This window comes from Bactrocera dorsalis, chromosome 3 (genome assembly GCF_023373825.1).
Source record: "Bactrocera dorsalis isolate Fly_Bdor chromosome 3, ASM2337382v1, whole genome shotgun sequence".
NCBI lineage: Eukaryota > Metazoa > Arthropoda > Insecta > Diptera > Tephritidae > Bactrocera > Bactrocera dorsalis.
The window spans coordinates 33,662,869-33,684,192 of NC_064305.1; positions in this window are offsets into that span (position 1 = coordinate 33,662,869).

Consider the following 21,324-nt stretch of genomic DNA (forward strand, 5'->3'; position numbering starts at 1 on the left):
CGCCATCTTGTTGAAACCACATGTCAACCAAGTTCAGTTCTTCCATTTTTGGCAACAAAAAGTTTGTTAACATCGAACGATAGCGATCGCCATTCACCGTAACGTTGCGTCCAACAGCATCTTTGAAAAAATACGGTCCAATGATTCCACCAGCGTACAAACCACACCAAACAGTGCATTTTTCGGGATGCATGGGCAGTTCTTGAACGGCTTCTGGTTGCTCTTCACCCCAAATGCGGCAATTTTGCTTATTTACGTAGCCATTCAACCAGAAATGAGCCTCATCGCTGAACAAACACGCGCGCGAAACACATTTCGAACCGAACACTGATTTTGGTAATAAAATTCAATGATTTGCAAGCGTTGCTCGTTAGTAAGTCTATTCATGATGAAATGTCAAAGCATACCGAGCATCTTTCTCTTTTGACACCATGTCTGAAATCCCACGTGATCTGTCAAATACTAATGCATGAAAATCCTAACCTCAAAAAAATCACCCGTTATAAATGGAAATCATTACTCAACAGCAGCAATTCAACTGAAAAGTAGGCGAGACAAAGAGTAAGTTTTTGTTAAGAAACTCAACAAGAAAGCCATTTGTGGGTGACATATGTAGTTAATGCCTATATTATATAACAATAATGAAATGTGAAATATAATTTATTAGGATGAACCAAAAAGAGCTAATATATGTGGTTAAGATGAACCTACAATATACGTTGAAAAAACTATACGCGGTGGGTTATTAAAGACACAATTTTCTTGTAGAGCATAAAATTTTCCATAAAAACTACCTTAGGGTAATTTTTTCAATTTAAAAAATCGTATATTCGAAACCTGAAAGCTTTGAAACCTGAAAATAATACCTACGGCAGTGCCCAAATTTATTTTTTCTATGGTTCGTTGAAACCCATAAGTTAGATATTGGTTTTTTCATTAATTTTCTTCTTTCTTTCGTTCAACGATTCTTGATAGCATTCCCATCGTCATATTTGTGTGAACGTGGCTGTGCTGCACTGCTTACTAAAAATAGAAATCGTTTGGTTGTTACCGAACGTGGGGACTTGCGACTGTTCTTGAGTAAATTGGAACCTGATATTAACAAACTTATTAAACAGTTTAGTTTTTATATATGGATCGATTATTCTAGTTTTATTTTTAATAAAAGATTCTCTGTTTAAATACTATAAAGTTGTGTTTCAATAATCATTCTTATTGGCAGGTGGAGCCCGTAAGAGTTAACTTAAGACCTAAGCGCCTTTTTATGTTACCTACTGCGCTCAGGTTTCAAGTCGCTGGTTATAGTAAAAGTTTCGTTTAGAATTCTCCGTTAATATACATATATAGGTCACAATAATTAATTTGTAGTTATAGTGGTTTTTAAATAGGTGAAAAAATGGGGGCGCTAAAAAAATATTTATTCTCAAAGTGGGCGGTAGACAAAATAAGTTTGGGAGCCACTGTTATAGGCAATAAAACCAAAGGTAATTTTTTCAAATCAAAAATTTCCACACATATATATTTAAAAGCTTTGAAATGTAAAAATAATCAATATATGCTTTTCAGGGATATTTTTTCAAAATCTTGAAAAAAGTCCTGAGGGTAATTTTCTACCTTTTTCAGTTGAAAAATTGCTAGATTTAGAAGCTTTCAAGAGTGGACATATCAAAATATACATATTTTGCAGGTTCATTTATTATTTCATTAGTTCGACATTGGGTTTTCGGCTCACCCTATTACCAATCCATACTATTAGTTTTTATTACATGCATATAACCATTAAATTAATGCCAATTTTGAAATCACTTACATCGACTATCATTCATTGTTCATTTCCACGTCTAATAAATATCTGTGGCTTTGCGGCTCTGTGGCTCTCGGAGACTTCGACAAAGACATAATTTTGATCAGATAGATATTAATTGCAACCCAATTAGGCGCCTTAATGCTCAAAGTAATTAAAAGCAAATACGATCTATTCATATCTATGGCAAGTACATACACCTCAATATAGTTATTCATGTATTTGATTGAATATAACGGTATAATTGAGCGATTATATCTGCATGCATAACAATTGAAGTGATGTAAATCTCAAACGGCTAAAGGGGACAAGCTTGTTTGCTTTTAAACATAACTATATTTATGTATGTATGTTAGGGTGTCCCAGCCAACAAGGGCGAAATTTTTTTTTTCGAATTTACTTACGCATACCCGCGATTTTTTTTACATTTGATCCTAATAACTCAAATAATAAATATTATTGCAATTGAATAACGATAACCCGTGCCGACTTGATGTTGAACTTGAAATATGAAAGTTAATATGGAAGCTTTGTAGGGATTGCGGATTAAAACATTTATGTAGTCAATAATACACCGTTATATTTTATATTTATTGAGTATTTATAAATAACATTATGTTATTATTTACTAAATTCTCTTTTCAAAGTTTTCTTTTTACAATCCGGATATATCTGTCTGTGTTCTTGAACGCAACGTAACAAAAATTGCTTTTGTTCCTCGTCGACGGTGATTAAGCCATGAAAGTCTTGCATTAACTTAACCGCTCTTTCAGCGCTATCGTTAACTGCTCTCAGTGTGTAAACCTTCTTTTTAGCATATTGGAACGAAGCATTATTTGGCCATGTAGTTGGAGTCTCATTAAGAAAGCTATCATCAACTATTTTAAGTCGATTGAATAAAGATTTGCTTTTTATTGAAACAGAGTCATCGATGTTTTTCTCTGAAATAAAATGCGACAGTTAACATAAAATAAAACAAATAAAAACTAAAATTATTGACTCTCATACTAACCGTAAAGTGGACCACAAAGTTCGTCTTTCGATGGTATGTAGCGTTTACCGTTGGCCGATGGATATTCTTTAGTTAAGTTAGCAACTATCTTTACTTTAGTTTCTTGGTCAACGTCATCGTCAAATAGAGACAAGACAGACACTTCATCTGTCAAATACCATAAATGCTGGCAAAATTTTTGTAAAGCTGCCTTTGAGATATTTTTATCGATTATTTCGTAAGCCTTCATGGCTTTTAAAAAGCATAAGTCTTGGAATGGTGCTTTAACAGCTAAAATACATTGCAGCCAAGGCTTGACATAGGATGTCACGATGAACAGGCAGACGTCTAACAAAGCTGCCTTATCCTTATTTGAAATTCCTAATTGAGAGCTTGCCATCCATCGGCCTTGGTGCATTGCCCCTGGAGGCCGGATTCTAATTTTGTTCTGTGTATCTCCGCCAAGAAATATTATTGAAAGCTCAATTAATTCTCGATAATCATCTCTAGCGATTTCTTTAGTCAATTCAGCTTGGTAAAATGCTAATAGTTTATCAATTTCTGATCTACTCAGGCATGATAACTTTTCAGTACTGACCTGTATTTTCTGGGAATCGATATTTTTCCAGTTTTCTCGAAACTTTTTGAATAAAGGTATATCGGGGCTTGTAGTTACCTGGGGAATTTTAGCTTCAAATACACCTTTTAATACCAATTCGTAGATATGATGACGGCAAGCAAAAATAAGCATCTCTCTGTCTAATTTCTGTTCTAGAAGCACACAGGCCCCATTAATACGACCTGTGTTTGAAGCCGTTGTATCACAACAAAGGATCTGCACTTTATCTTCAAGATTCCAGTCAATGATAGAATTCCAAACTGCCTGTGCCTGTTCGCATCCTTGAACGCAACGTAACAATTTTGGCACAGCAATGAGTTGTTCTTTATTATCATACGAAATAACTATTGGGAGACGTTCTTCTTTAGATTTACGTGTATCTAAAGCCGGTAACAGTTTTCCATCCCAGTGAACAGTTACAGTATCCGGAACCTCGTTTTGAAAATAAACCTTAATAGCCTCTGCGCGCTCTTTTCGCTTTTCCTTGCGAATTCTTTGAATGGAAGACTTGCTAATAGGAAATTCGTCAGTGTTATGTCCAAGTGCCTCAATAGTCGCTTCAATAATAAACACAGAATGTCGCATACTTAACTGACACCTATCTAATGCTGCCACTAATTTTGGAGTAATGAAATTTTTTCTTACATAAGTTTTGCTAGTATCGGGCTGTGTCGTCTCAGTTGGAATGGACAGATTTTTTTGTAGATCAATTGCTTCAGAATCGGAAGATACATTTTCTTGTAGGGGCACAGAAGATGATGTCGAAGAAGTTAATGATGAAACATATTTAGCCCGCCTCTTTTGCTCTGCAAGGTTTCTAAGACGTGACTTCTCCTCTTTTTCTGTAAGTTTTTTGTCCACTCCAGCCAAGTGTCCAAGTCGACCTGGTTGTCTCTGTTGCTGCAAGAAGACTCTATCTTCATTTATCTTTATTAACTGTAGCGCATCCGCGTGTGCAATATCAAACAAGTTATCCAAATTTGTAACAAACTCTTGTCGACGCTGCTCAAAAACTGTTTGTGTTTTGTTTGCATTTTTTTGTAAGTCTCGCCAAACTTGGTACAAGATTACTAGTCTTCACCTTTCAAACACGGGACAGTAGGAAAGGAACTTTTCCCAATAGATAATACACTCACGAATAGTTAGGTGAGCACTTTCATTGACACTTAAATTCACTTCGCGAATATTATAGAACAAAACTGAAAGTACTTGTCCATTAGAGGGAAGTTTTGACCCTGTTATTTGATGTTTGACATCTCCTATTAAAAATAGTCCCTTTTTATAACTACGTAATTCCACTGACATGTTGACCGAACAAAGACAATGCGTTTACTAATAAAATAAACAAGCAATAACAAGCTCATCGATACATGAGCTCCCGCGCGTCGTAGTATTCAAGTACCGACATGTTTCGATGCAAGTCGGCACGCTTTACCGTAGTTCCAAATAGACGAAACTTTTTTATAATTAATTATACATTATTTAAAAAAAAATACGAGGGTATGCGTTGCAAAAATCCCCAAAAAAATTTTTGGGACACCCTAATGTATGTGTATTTATCAGCAATCTATAGTCATAACTTCAAATATCTATCAAGATAACTAAATTTGTATTTATAGTCGAAACATCCGCACGCACACATATTTATTTGCATTCTATGAATAAGCGTTCAAAGTTTAGAAAAAAAAGATACTCCGTTGCAGATATAAATTTGTCGGTATGCTTGCGAGTGTGTGGGCAAATTCACACATGATTAAGCAATTTGTTAAGAATGTAAAAATTTCTTTGAGCTGGCAAAGTATTTAATTGACTATACATATTTATAAGGGAATAAGTTTAAAGCTCGAGTAAATCGCGTTAACAACTTGTGCATTGTATTTGCTCGCAGTTGGCATAAAGCATAATCCCGAAAAGTTGTTTGTTTAAGGAAATGTTGAATTAAACACTTTTATTTTCGGGACTGGTCGGGATTATATTATTTTTGTAACATTGTAAAAAGCACAGATACGTATATACTGTACAACAAAAAAATCGTAAACTTCGGTTTCGCCGAGGTTATAAGCTCAAAAGTAAAAAAGATTCCTGTACAAGAACTTGATATTGATCGGTCGGTTTGTATGACAGCTACATGCTATAGTGGATTGCACCGTTGCCTTACAAAGTAATCCATGAAAACTTTCCTGAAAATATCTCGTCAAATAAAAAAGCTTTTCGTACAATCTATTCATTCCATCGGTTCTGATAACAGCTTCTTGAGGAGAAACGGACGTGTCCAAAATTTCAGATCGATATCAAAATAATACTGCGTATAATTATATATGTAATTTATAGAGTCTCCGAAGTTTCTTTTTGGGTTTTACAAACTTGGTGGCAATATACTGTTCAGGATATAAGCATATTGATATCGAGTTTGCAGATATCTCCTTGAAAGGATATCTCCCGAAAGTGTATCTCATAGGGGCTGGTTTTAAAAACAAAATACAAAAAAAGAGCATTGCAAAAATTCAAATTATATAAAATACCCCTGCCAAAATTTTCATGTATATATGTACCTATACTTTCCCATGTCAAGTAACAGCGTGGTCGTGTTAATTTATAAAAAAATTATTTTATGAAACTTTCATATTTATATATATGTACATTTTACACATTACAATCAATGATGCAATTTGATCAATAATACGTCCACTCACCAACGGCGTCGATAATTGCCTGGCATCTCCGAGACATCCTCTCTACTAATTTGACGGTGTATTCTAGTGGCAAGGATCTCTAGATCCAACGAATTTCGTAAGACAACTTCTTCACAGTATATGTGCGTCCTCCACGAAGCTTCTGTTTAATATATGCCCACACATTTTTAATAGGGTTTGCATCGGGCGACTGCGACGGCCAATCCAATGTAACGATGCCAGATTGAGTTTTCCACTGAGTACAGAGTTTGCTGCGGTGTTTAGGATCGTTGTTCTTCTGCAGAATCCAATCTTCATTTTTTGTGATGAACCATCGTTTGGCAGATGACAGTAAAGCCTTTTTGTACATTTTTATCATTCTCTCAGCATTTGGGTTGTCAGTAGTGAGGTACAAAGTGCCGAATCCCTGCTTTGAGAAGCAGCCCCAAAGATGCACCTTTATTCCATGTTTTACGGTCCGCTGAACAAGCCTATTGGTGGAAGTTGACCAGGCTCGCGTGAGAACAGAACGTGCCCATATAAAACATTCAACAGTAAAAATGACATTTTCAAAATCTTTATCAATATTCTCATGCGCCCAAGCGAGTCGCTTTGTCACAAATTTTTCAGTCAACAGAGGCTTCTTCATTGTGTTGCGCTATTTGAGGTCATGAGTATGATGAAGGGTTCGGATAGTTTCGTAGGATACATCTAAACCTTTTGCCATTAATTTTGCTTGTCTTTGCCGCAGTGTAAAAGCAGGATTCCGCGGAAACAGATTCACTATTCTTTTTTCATCTTTTTTATTCACTTTTCCTATCGAACGACGTTCTGGTAAATCATCGACATTTTTAGCCACTATATATCGCTGTATCCACTTCTGTACAAATGCCTTCGACTTTCTCATATATTTAGCAGCCGCTGACTGCGACATTTTGGGACCTTTCCGGTGGATGCAAAGGAACACAGCCTCATAGCGCGACGCGTACTTAGCACTCATGGCGTTTAACATGATGCTCTTTCAAAAGATCAACGACAACTGAACCTTTGTTGACAAAGCATCAAGGACAAAGCTTCAAGGACAAAGCTTCGTTTTCTGATGAAGCTCGCAGTGGTTAAGAGAGGACATTATAGAGTGAGGGAGTTCTGGTGGTGTAAAAATGGGCCTCCCAAAGGCTTAAGTGCGTCATCAGACAGCTACTCTACCTACCTACATTCCTTCTTGATGATGGTATGAACATACAAATTTTACTTGGTCTTTCGTAAAAAACCGGAAGTATCGCTCGAAGATGAGGTTGACCTTTTGGAAGGATAGCTAGTTTCATCATCCTCAATCTCGCTCATTTCGTATATAGCATGAATATATTTTTTTTAATGCTTTGAGGATTCATTTTCGGCAATAAACAAGATAAAAAATTGCTGAAATTTCGTAAATAAAATTAGTAACGCGGCTTCAAGCAGCATAGAGAGACATTTCGTTTCATTTAATTATGTACAAATATGCACTTATCTGTGTGTTGCTGGATGTTGCATGTTATTTGCCAAAGTAAATTTATACTTTTTTATATTTATTCCGAAAAAATACAGCTTTAAGTTGAAGTTGGAAATAAATTGGATTCAGTGCTAATATAACAGTTTTATTTGGCGTTATTTGCAAAAATGTATTAGCTACAATATTTTTTGGTAATTTATTCCAACTTTCATACATAACCTCCAAATTTTATTAAATGCGTAATACATTTTAATGAATAAATATAATATGTATATGCATTCTTTTGTACTTTTCAATGTTGATTTAAAATATATATCCTAAAAAACTATTGGATTTGCAAAATTTCTTAGTTTATAAATTCATCACCAAGTGGAGGTGTTTCTCATCCTCTGCTTCCCTCAGCGGGTACTGAACTAGTGAACTAATTGCTATAAATCAAGAGCCTTCGGAACTAAACTGTCTTCCATGTGACGCTTACTCTACACTCCCGTAAACTATGGTATCGAATCTATAGCAGCAGTGCAATTTTACTATTTTACTCAGCAATATATCTCAATCAAGTGTAATAAGAACCTATTTAGCGACCTAATTTTCTCACTGAAATAAATTTTACTGTTGCTTCTTACTATTACTATTGCTTCCTGACAGGTTTGAAGCATGTTGCTGAACTGACAACTCATAATTGAACGTATTCTATCTGTTCCGATAGTATAGGTCGGATTAGTCTTGGGAACAAAATCTTGATTGTCCGATTAGTCTTGGGAAAAAAGTACGGTCGTCGATTTTGCACTCGTGGAGGTATAAAATATACGAATATGATTACTCAAAGTGCCACTGACCTATCAAACTGTTCTCATTCACTCTCATATTTACATACACATACCTATGTACTTATATACGCCCTTAAGCCGACATACGCATTTAACGGCTGGCCGGATTTACACTTAGTACACTTTGTTGCGATTTTTGTGCGGTTGTACGAGTTACAAGCATAAACACTCATACAATATATGATATACTTGTATGATGGACACGTACATATTTCTATGATAGAAAAAGAATATATATATTGTAAGTATGTACATGTGCATATATTTATATACCCTCATCCATGTACACTACACTTCACACACATATTTATTTAGCAAATTTATATTGGTGTATGTGTGTATTTTCTCTATTCCCCACCCTTATGAATTCTTTTGTCCTTCCGGCTGCCACAATTCGCGTAGTAACAAAAAAATGAGGATTTGCTTGCACGAATTGAGTTAAGTCAATAGTTTTATACCCTGAACGGGTTAAATTAAGTTTGTGAGAAAGTTTGTCATACCCATAAAGTAACATCGAATTTCTTGTATGGAAAACTTTATTGTTTGGCAAGATAATTTGATTTTGAGATTGGCGAAATTCGGCATGAACTATTGTCCAAAAGGCTCTGCAATTACTAAGCTCATTGCTCAGATCGAACTACTATACCATATAGCTGAAATGTAAACTGACCGATCAAAATCAAATACTTGTATGGAAGACTTTATTATTTCATGATAGATCTGGAGGATGGAGTCATGTGTAGAAGTTCACGCAAGTGAGGAAAGTTCTCTGATCGCCATTCACTTGGGAGTGGCCAGAAACGATTCTTTTACATATGACTCGAGCAGCTCACGACTTCCGGTCTTTGACCAAGTATCCCCTGGGTAGCCTAAGAACATCCGTTTGAAGGCGAGCTAAAGTGAGAAGGCGAAACATCCCCTGCATAAGGTTGTGCGCTGGGTTTGGGACCCGCCACGTAAAAAAACACCCCCAATGAAAAGGAACAACAAGCCTCGGATGAGTGACCCCCCTTTTGATGACGACCATGGCAAACGAAATAAGGACTATAATTTGAGGGCATGCACCTGGAATGTCCGGTCCCTTAATTGGGAAGGTGCCGCTGCCTAGCTGGTGATGTCCTCGTGAAAATAAAGGCTGACATCACCGCCGTCCAAGAAATGCGATGGACGGGACAAGGACAGAGACAAGTAGGTCCTTGTGACATTTACTACAGTGGCCATATAAAGGAGCGCAAGTTTGGTGTGGGATTTGTGGTGGGAGAGAGACTCCGTCGCCGAGTATTATCATTCACTGCGGTGAATGAACGTCTAGCCACAATCCGCATAAAAGCGAGGTTCTTCAACATATCGCTGATTTGCGCCCACGCCCCGACGGAAGAGAAGGACGATGTGACCAAAGACGCCTTTTATGAGTGCTTGGAGCGCACTTATGAGAGATGCCCCCGCCACGATGTCAAAATCGTGCTTGGCTACTTTAACGCCAGGGTGGGCAAAGAAGGTATCTTTGGCACTACGGTCGGTAAATTCAGCCTCCACGACGAAACATCCCCAAATGGGTTGAGGCTGATCGACTTCGCCGGGGCCCGAAATATGGTTATCTGTAGTACTAGATTCCAGCATAAGAAGATACATCAAGCTACCTGGCTGTCTCCGGATCGAAAAACCACCAACCAGATCGATCATGTTGTGATAGACGGAAGACACTGTAGACGTGTTTTAGATGTGCGTGCGCTCCGAGGTCCTAACATCGACTCGGACCACTATATTGTTGCAGCCAAAATTCGCACCCGCCTCTGTGCAGAAAAAAACGCACGCCAATAAACACAAGGAAGGTTCGACGTCGAGAGGCTGCAATCACAACAGACAGCCGAACGTTTTTCTACTCGGCTTGCACTCCTGCTCTCTGAGAGCACTCATCAACAACTCGGTAAAAGGGAACTGTGGGACGGCATTTCAAACTCCTTACGTACAGCTGCAACCGAAACCATTGGTTTTCGGAAAGTGCAAATGAACAGATGGTACGACGAGGAGTGCCGTGTCGCAGCGGAGAGAAAACAGGCTGCCTACCACGCAACGTTACGATCGACCACAACACGTGCGGGATGGGATAGATACCGAGAGTTGAAGAGGGAAGCGAGACGCATTTGCAGACAGAAAAAGAAAGAGGCCGAAATGCGTGAGTACGAAGAGCTTGATAAGCTGGCCGACAGGGATAATGCTCGAAAATTCTACGAAAAAATGCGGCGGCTTACTCAAGACCGGAGCATGCTATTGTAGAACCCCCAAAGGTGATCTAGTTACCGATGCCCAGAGCATACTTAAATTATGGAGGGAACACTTCTCCTGCCTGCTGAATGGCAGTGAAAGCACAACACCGGGAGAAGGCGAACCCGATTCCCCAATCGATGACGATGGAGCAGACGTTCCATTACCCGACCATGAAGAAGTTGGAATAGCAATTACCCTCCTGAAGAACAACAAAGTGGCAGGGGCCGATGGATTGCCGGCCGAGCTATTCAAACACGGCGGCGAAGAACAGATAAGGAACATGCATCAGCTTCTTTGTAAAATATGGTCGGACGAAAGCATGCCCAACGACTGGAATTTAAGTGTGCTATGCCCAATCCATAAAAAAGGAGACCCCGCAATCTGCGTCAACTACCGTGGGACTACCCTCGTCAACAGCGCATATAAGGTTCTATCGAGCGTATTGTGTGAAAGATTAAAGCCCACCGTCAACGAACTGATTGGACCTTATCAGTGTGGCTTTAGACCTGGCAAATCAACAACCGACCAGATATTCACCATGCGCCAAATCTTGGAAAAGACCCGTGAAAGGAGAATCGACACACACCACCTCTTCGTCGATTTCAAAGCTGCTTTCAACAGCACGAAAAGGAGCTGCCTTTATGCCGCGTTGTCTGAATTTGGTATCCCCGCAAAACTGATACGGCTGTGTAAACTGATGTTGAGCGGCACCAAAAGCTCCGTCAGGATCGGGAAGAACCTCTCCGAGCCGTTCGATACCAAACGAGGTTTCAGACAAGGCGACTCCCTATCGTGCGACTTTTTCAATCTGCTGCTGGAGAAAATAGTTCGAGCTGCAGAACTGAATAGAGCAGGTACAATCTTTTATAAGAGTGTACAGCTGCTGGCGTATGATATTGATATCATCGGCCTCAACACCCGCGCCGTTAGTTCTGCTTCCTCCAGGCTGGACAAGGAAGCAAAACGAATGGGTCTGGCAGTGAACGAGGGCAAGACGAAATATCTCCTGTCATCAAACAAACAGTCGTCGCAGTCGCGACTTGGCACTCACGTCACTGTTGACAGTCATAACTTTGAAGTTGTAGATAATTTCGTCTATCTTGGAACCAGCGTAAACACCACCAACAATGTCAGCCTAGAAATCCAACGCAAGATAACTCTTGCCAACAGGTGCTACTTCGGACTGATTAGACAATTGAGAAGCAAAGTCCTCTCTCGACAGACAAAAACCAAACTCTATGAGTCACTCATAATTCCCGTCCTGCTATATGGTGCAGAGGCTTGGACGATGTCAACAGCGGATGAGTCGACGTTGCGAGTTTTCGAGAGAAAAATTCTGCGAAAGATTTATGGTCCTTTGCGCGTTGGCCACGGCGAATATCGCATTCGATGGAACGATGAGCTGTACGAGATATACGACGACATTGACATAGTTCAGCGAGTTAAAAGACAGCGGCTACGCTGGCTAGGTCATGTTGTCCGGATGGATGAAAACACTCCAGCTCTGAAAGTATTCGACGCAGTACCCGCCGCGGGAAGCAGAGGAAGAGGAAGACCTCCACTCCGTTGGAAGGACCAAGTGGAGAAGGACCAAGTGGAGAAGGACCTGGCTTCGCTTGGAATATCCAATTGGCGCCACGTAGCGAAGAGAAGAAACGACTGGCGCGCGGTTGTTAACTCGGCTATAATCGCGTAAGCGGTGTCTACGCCAATTAAGAAGAAGAAGATAGATCTTCAAAAATTTGGCATAGCTTTTTGTTCAAGGCAGCGCTACAATTTTCGGTAATATTGTTCAGGTCGGACACTACAGCATATAGCTACCATACAAATATCTTTTTGAACGCATTATGCCATAAGAAATACACCTGTGAAGGTGCAACCTTAGTCTACTTGAGCACTCGCTTGAAGACTCATAGCGGGTGCTTAAACAAGCATCCTAACTCTGACGCCGCAGTAGTGATTATCAACTGATTACCCAATTTTTTTGTGCGTTGACTTAACCTGTCACAGATTTAGAATACAGTTAGAAGTGTATTAACATATAAAATACTAAACTTGAGTTAATATACTATATATTTATTTGTTTGTAGGTGCATACCCAAACTGCTGTTTTTGTTGGTTGCTGTTATAACTTTGTCTTTTTTCTGCCACCCATATGCAAAGCCAAGCAGTCAACTATTTACTTTATATGGATCACCATTATGTTGAATCGACTGGAAATGGGTTATTGCTTGCGTATTTCTTTTCATTATTTTTGTTTTTGATATACTTTTTGTTGCTGTGCGCATAAATCTGTGTTCTACATTATGCTAATGTTATGACGACTTGCTGTGCCGAAAATCAGTTATGAACTTCATAATGCCATAATCGTTGAAGCAGGAAGGCCTCTAATGCAGAACAACGAACAGAAGGGATGCGAAGAAAATCATCAAAGAAAATCTTTAGGCAAAAAAGTCGCGAATGCGTTAAGCGTTTGGCGGTCGAATTATGGATTTGCGATGATGTGTGGTTGCTGAAGTTAGCAATTTATGCGCAGATTGGATTTGAGGGATTTCATCGAGCGTAAGTCCTGTAGTCTATTTAGTTTATTTTACATGAAAAATGTATAAGTATAAGGAAGCTGTTCGCAGTGAGTTATAATAAAACAGCATTTTGTTGCTCAAAAGCACAAGTGTTTGTACGATGAAAGCATTCTAATAATGGCCATGGAGTTTCTCTGGTAGTAGAAGGATATCTTAGGCAGTAGAAAAGAGCAGGATGGAATTTTCTTGAAAAAATGTAAAAGGTTATTATATTTACTTCTTAACTTAAATATCGAAATTTATTTTTCTACTAGAGGACCCGCTTACGTAATACTGTGGCTGATACATACATAGATAGTACTACTAATACCATCTATTTGATTTCTATTAGTTAGATTATAAGTATTGGTTAAGGAATAATCGCATTTTTGATGAAGCAACAAAAATTAATCAAAAAGCATTTCGTGCGTTAAGAAAGAATTGGTTTTTGGGTTAAAAATACTATTGAATTTGAGCTGTGCATCAGTGAAATCAATTGAGTCCAATCGATTGTCAGCCTGGTGGACTGCATATTAAGAAACGATTCTCAAGCGTGGAAAGACAAAAATATCGGCTGGCAAGGTTATGGCATCAGTCTTTTGGTATGCCCGTGGTATATTATTCATCGAATGATAAATGAGCCAGTTTTAATTCATTGCTTTGTGTATTTGATTGCAGTTCTATTCTACCATTCCCAATATTTAGCAATTTTATTATTTTTCAGGAAGGATCAGTTTAAAATTGTACGCATATATGTATTCATCGTTCCCGTTTAAATATTGTATTGCTCTGCGCAATGCTTCGAAAAGATTTCTGTATATCTCAAATTTTTTATCAACACTTCAGTTATGCCGCTATTTTTTTATGCCAGACCTTTTGCAATTTTAAATTTCCAGTCAAGATACCCCCTCCAATAGTTAGCAGGTATGAAAAAAATGTTATAGCTACCCATAGATGTGCTGAATCACCCAATTTATTACTTAAGAACGAACAGCTCCGTCCACAATATAAAAACTTGATCCACAGATGTCGCCTTTTACTTTGGCATCGTTTTCTTTAATTCACGTTTACGCCAATTTAAGGTTTGAATATTGGATACTGCGATGGTAGCGCCATCCATCGGTCAAACATTCCAAAATTAACAATTGATTAAAAATGAAAAAATAATTTAAAAAACATTTTCCAGTGGACCAAATTGTAAATCTAAACATACACACAAAATTTCATCAAAATCGGTCCATCCGTTTAGGAGCAGTTCAAATGCAAACACACGGTCAGAAGATTTATATATATAAAGATAGTAAGTATATATGGAATGTAGAAATATTTAAGAATCTTTTTCGAGAACTTGAATTCGATCAGCAAAAAAATCAGCGATGTGAGCGTATTTGTAAAAAATTTTAAATTTATGTAGCGTCATAGGCTCGTTACGTTAGGTAAGATAGCTCATCTAGAGAGATCGCTCGTGGACTTCTTTATGTGATCCATTGTAAAGCAATGGAAATGAAGAACTCCTGTTTTCTTACTCATAAATTACCAAGTGGTCAGTACAAATTTCTTTTCCGTTCCTGCCAGTTCGCTGGGATGTCTGAAGGTATGCGCTTCTCAATGTTTAAGGCTTGACCTCCCAAACGTTGGACACTCAAGAAGGAAGTGTTGTTTCCACATCGTTTCTTCTATACAGTTTCTGCTGATGGCGTCTGGTAAGACTCCTAGCTTTACAGCCTGCAAAGACGGCAAAGAACTGTTAAAACCTCCACAACTAAGGAGAGGCACGCCATACCGAGAGCAAAGAGATTATTAGATCTCTTTCTATCTATCTTGGGCCAAAAGGATTTTTCTACAACCCATATACTGATGGTGGCCCAGAGCTGACAACGCTTCTGTGAAGCTCACCTTTCTAGTAGTAGAACACAATAGGACGCCCCCTTCTACTGATAGCGGTTCAAAGGTACTCTTTTTGCCAGCTCATCAGGTTTACAATTGCATGCGAATCCGCTGTGGCCTACCTGCCATACCAGTCTTATTACAAAGAAACACGAAGCTATTGACAACACGGTTAGGCACTCCTTGACCAACCCTGGACGCACTGTTAATGAGTTCCTGGCTAGTATCCCTGTCCTGCTATCTGAGTTGATGGTCACTTCTCTGAAGGAAGCTGGACTCCGGAATAGTAAATCTACTGCTATCTTGCTGCAACCTCGGCTTGAAAAACACTGAACAACAGAACACGACATGTTTTCATTTAGGAATCCAGATTTTTTGAGTTTGTTAGCAACTATCGAAGCTTTACACCTACCGGCGATATTTACGAGCACCATCTGTAAAATAACGATTATTACCATGGTTGGATTGGACTTTAGTGCATCACATATGCTGATGAGATGACCAGTTGAACGCTGTCGAGTTTCTTTGCAAGTGTTGTCTTTTCTAGGAACTTTAAGAAGGTGGAGAAATTTTCTCCGAAATGGCTGGACCCATCGATTTAAAAATTTTGGACCAACTGCTTAGTTATATTTGTCAGGTAATGATGGAAGGAAAATGATTTTTACCTGCAAAAGCAAAACTAATGATAATTTTTTTTCTTTTTGATTTTTCGGTTTGACATAATCAAAAATCTACTACAAAAAATACAGTATGGTAAACATTCTTGGAAAATTTGTTCTGATTTAAAAGTAGTTGGGATGTTACTAGGTATGCAAGCTGGTTACACAAAGTTTTGCTGTTTTATGTGCGAATGGGATAGCAGAGCTCGAAGCAAACACTATATCCAAAAAGAGTGGCCAAAAAGAACAGACTATGTACCTAATCAGAAAAGTGTGTCCAATCTTTGTCTTGTTGAACCCGAGAATATTGTATTGCCACCCCTTCATATAAAATTAGGCTTAATGAAAAATTTTGTAAAAGCAATGCATAAACGGGAGAAGGTTTTCAATACCTTAAAAGTATATTTCCGAGACTTAGTGATGCGAAATTAAAAGAAGGGATTTTTGTGGGGCCAGACATACGACGAGTTATGAAGAATCAAAACTCTGTCTCTAAACTAAATACGCTAGAAAAAAAAGCATGGCTTTCATTTGTTGAGGTTGTAAAAAATTTTTTGGGTAACACCAAATCACCCGATTATGAAGAACTCATATCAAGCCTATTGACGGATTTCAGGCTTTAGGGTGTAACATGTCCCTGAAAATACATTTCCTATATTCGCACTTGGATTTTTTTCCTCCCAATTTAGGTGCAGTCAGTGATGAACATGGGGAGAGATTTCACCAAAACATATTCCGTATGGAGAAAAGGTATCAAGGCAAATGGACTCCTAGCATGCTGGCAGACTATTGCTGGATATGTGTATGTGATAATCCTGACTACCAATACAGCAGAAGTTCAAAAAAGTACAAGAAAATATAAATTGAGGGATAAAAATTTGTAATATTCAATATATTTTTTACAAAAACTTTACTTTTATTTTTCTCTTAACCTGGACCTAGCAATTTTTTTTTATATTCAAATCATATATGTACCTTATCAAAGCAACATAAAAAAACAAGTTTGGTTTCAGAGCAGAAAAAAAATGTCAAAATTGTCGGCTAGTGTAATTTTAGCAGAAATATTTTCTCAGGAACCTTTTCACAGATATCTTCCTGGACATCAACTACAGGAGGTAACGTTAGATTCTACTGACTGGCAGTCACCCCATACATGAACATTCTGTTTTTGTAGTAATGCCAGATAGAAGTTCAGTTAAAGCTGATGGCCAAGCAACTTAATATCTGAATGTGATACTTATCAAGAACATTGAACTCTGAAACTCTTAGATAAGCTGAATTTCATGTAAGTCTGGGGAGAAGCAAATGGTGTGTTCCAGTATCTCTCATACTTACTTTCTTGCACTTTATGCTTGCATTACTCGTGGTCATCCGGATCGCAAAATTACGCCCAGGCTCTTGGAAAGCTTCTTAATTTCCAACTCAACCCCGTTGAGCCTTATGGTATTCTATGGGGATTTGTTCTTTCAAAGAATACAGTATCCGTCTTATTGACATGTACGTCTAGGTTGGCCGATATCGCTCATCGGTGAACATGCAACATATAACTGACTGTGAGAGAAACACGGATTTTCTGGCGTTGCGTCCATGTTTGACCTGACAACAGCAAATTTTTAATTTCATCCCAGTTTGGATTACACGTCAATGTGATAAAAAGATTTGGTTGGTATGCACGTACATAAGTCATAGAGTCTTGAATGTATTCTTGCATATGACACGGACTACCAAAGTATGGTGGTGGGAGGATATGTACCGATGTTGTTGATGTCATTTCTTGCATCTACGTTACCGATTATGACATCACGCAAATTAATGTACTCCTCAGTACCCTGTACCTCTCACTTTCGATTTTTACATACATATCCCCAATGTACTCATGAAATAGTTATCTGCATTGGATAATGTTGTTGCCTTCATTAGCATTATCATCTTTCATTATCCTTCATTAAATCATCAACCGATATGGGTAGAAGTTCATAGGACTAACTGTCTTCATCAGTTCTACATCTGCAAATGAATATATTTATGAGATAGACAGGAATTACTGACTTAAAAAAATTGTTTGTTTAATATTTAAATGATATCCATCTTCTTCTTCCCAAAATATCAACGGGTACTGCAAATCATCGCAAGAACGATGATTGTCTTGAATTATTTGCACCGTATTATGTATGCGTTGTATGCGTACGTCTCGACGTTCACTTGGGTCATCAGCCATAACAACTGTTAACAGTTGGAACATTATATCTGCCTGCGTGCTCTTCATAGGACACTTTGTCTGATTTAATGACAATGGCTTAGTTGTCGTTTTGCAGTCTATTAGAAAGAGTCTTGAACAATTGTATTGTTGTGGTTTTTCAAAAAAGGTTCCATCTGCTCTATATGGTGGTAAGCGCAGCGTGTATGTGATTGTTGCTCCTCATTTCCCATAAAATAAATTTGAAAAATTTTGGATCGGCATCAGGCATTGGAAGCAATGAACTGAATTGATGGTACACTTGACCTTGAATCTTGAGTGTAGATTCAAAATTCCGACCATCTTCATGATGGACAATTTCTGTTGTTCCAAATGACGTCATTTGGAAGCATGAATTAAATTTACTAATTTTCCGTAAAAACAATTTAGATTGAGTTGTGGTTCTAGCTAAACGTGTTTTTAAACTCTCCGGTGGTATATTGAGTGATGGCAATGAAATTTTCCCGGATGCGCAACATAAATCGAACGTGATTAATGGATGTGACGAATAGTTTATTTAAGGACCATACGAGGTTTGACAATTAAGTAATGATGAGAGTGTATGGTGATAGTGCTCTTAGTCGGGCCAAAGCTCACAATGGTTGTTTCCACGCGCCCCCAGCCCGAAAAAAGCTCGCATGAGCAAGTCGAAGGTGCAAACAATGATTATTGCCTTTTTTGATAACCGTGGAATCGTCCACAAAGAATTCGTTCCACCGGGGAAAACTGTGAATTTAGTCTAGTATTGCCAAGTACTCGAAAGATTGCGAAAACGAGTCAACAGGGTGCGCCCAGACATCGCTCGCAACTGGATCCTTCATCACGACAACGCGCCGTGCCACACCGCCTTCAGCGTGTCCCAGTATTTGGCCTCTAAAGGGATCGCCGTGTTGCAACAGCCACCTTATTCGCCCGACAAGTCACCCTGTGAGTTTTGTTTGTTTCCTAAAACAAAATCGGTGGTCAAAGGAACCCATTTTGAGTCGATTGAGGACATCCAGGTGGCCGTGACGAGGGTACTCGCGGTCATCCCAGTCGAAACGTTCCAGAAATGTTACGAAGCATGGGAAACGCGCTAGAATCGATGTTTTCAAATATACGGTTTTTATGGAATCAGTCTCATTACTTAACGGTAACAAGCAAACGATTTCTATTTTTAGTAAGCAGTGTTATTCACGTTCACATAAATATGACGATGGGAATGCTATCAAGAATCGTTGAACGATTGACCACAATCCAGGGTACAATTGCGAGATCGGTTTTTGTAGCCAAAATTCTTGGTTACTATTTTTGAACTTGATTTTTATTTCCTCGCTTCTTGTCAATTCTATAAGTTCTTCTTCCAGCTGAGGTGACATTGCTGTGTTGACATTTGAAAACGGATCCAACACCCAGTCTGGTATTTCCAAGTTCAAAGTGTCCTGGTATCGTTCGGTGAAGTCAATGCGAAGGTTTTCCAAATGTTGGCAGTAGGCAAACAATTCGTCGTTACTGCGTGATACTGATAAATTCGGAAAATTGTGAAATTCACGTCTGCCCAGATTCTTTTTGTGTAGAAGCAGTTTGGCGGCGAAAGCAGCAACGACGTTTTTTGTTTTAATTAAATTTAGTTTATCGCCTTGCAGTTGGAGATTCATGTCGTTCAACAATTTATACAGGTCTGTCATGTAAGCTATATCATTCTTTGATGTTATGAGCTTGTCTTGAAATTCTGTATCTTTAGTTTCCAAGAACTCTATAATAGAGTCAAACAGGTTGTAGAATCGAGTCAGAAAATTGCTTCCTGATAGTTAACGAACTTCAGTATGAAACAACAAACGATTGAAAACCTCGTCATTAGTAACACAAAGCTGATGAAATAATCTATCATTCAAAGAGCTGTTGCGGATTTTATTGACTGCTTTGATGACATGTTGCAGTGATTGAAATAGTTTTTCACTAAGTTTCTAGCAACTAAATGTTGTCTATGAATAACGCAATGTACACCAAGGACATCTGGAATTTTATTTTTTAAGTGCGCTATTAAGCCTTTGTGGCACCCTATCATAGCCGGAGCGCCATCCGTAGCAATTGAAATAATATTTTTCAAAGGAATCTCTTTCTCATCGCAAAACTTTTCCAATATATTGAATATGGTTTCGCCTTTTGTATCGGTCTCTAAATTTCTAGCAAATAATAGTGCTTCACATATTTTCTCATCTTTATTAAACCTCACGTAAGACAACAACAATGCTTCATTAGTTGGTAAAGTGGACTCATCGAGCTGAATTGACTCTTCTCCGATGTTATGTGGTGTGCCTTTTTGAGCAATTAACAAAGAGATATTATACGAAGCTCGAAGTCCGTCGTCATCTTGCTTAGCAGCCGCCGAAAATAGTTTTACTACACTTGGCTGAGTATTGTGCTTCTTCTCTAGGTTTTGAAAATATGCTACATTCTTGTCTCTCTAATCTGGATGTATTTGATTTTAAATGATCTTGCAGTCTTGAAGACTTCATTGCTTCATTCGAAAATGTTTTTAGACATAAAAGACACAAAGGCGAGGATGGGTTTGTGGGATTTTCAATGAATTCGAATTTAACCCTTCGTTGCATAGCATTGCATATATGCAATGTTAACTTCTCGTTGATCTGGCAGCTACATCGTTTCTTTATTCACAGTTATTTTTTCGCCAAATGAAATTTATATCTTATTACTATTCTCCTTTGGTAGAGTTTCGCAGAAATTCTTGAGTTTTTGTGAATATATGTAGTAAAGAGTAAACTTCTTTCTGATATATTAAAAATGCAGTGCTAATTTTTCATTATTTTTGTGAATTATTGAGAATGTATAATAAAATATTGGTATTTCCTATTAGTTTGGAGAGTTTCTTACCCAAATAACAAATTCGGTCTTCACACGAACTATTTTTGCAAGAGTTATAATATATCATTGCACATGTGCAATACCATGCATTTGAGCCCAAATTTTTACCTGTAGGGAGCTTACTTATAATGATAGCGCACGATTAATAGAAAACTGGGATGAAAGCAAAGATGAGTATTTACTCGTAGATGATCTTGATGAAGCAAATTTTGAATTAGATATACTACATACATCAATACGAATATAAACAGCAAGAAGCAAACCAATCAATACATAATTTGAAAGAAGTTAATGTTATAATAGACGCACGATGATTAGATCTCATGGAAATTTATGCGCTTGTCAAAAAAAGCCAGAGAAATGAATGATATAGACAAACAAAATCTGAAAAAGTTTTTTCGGATATATTGTGTTATCTATTGTTCAAATCCCTAATATTC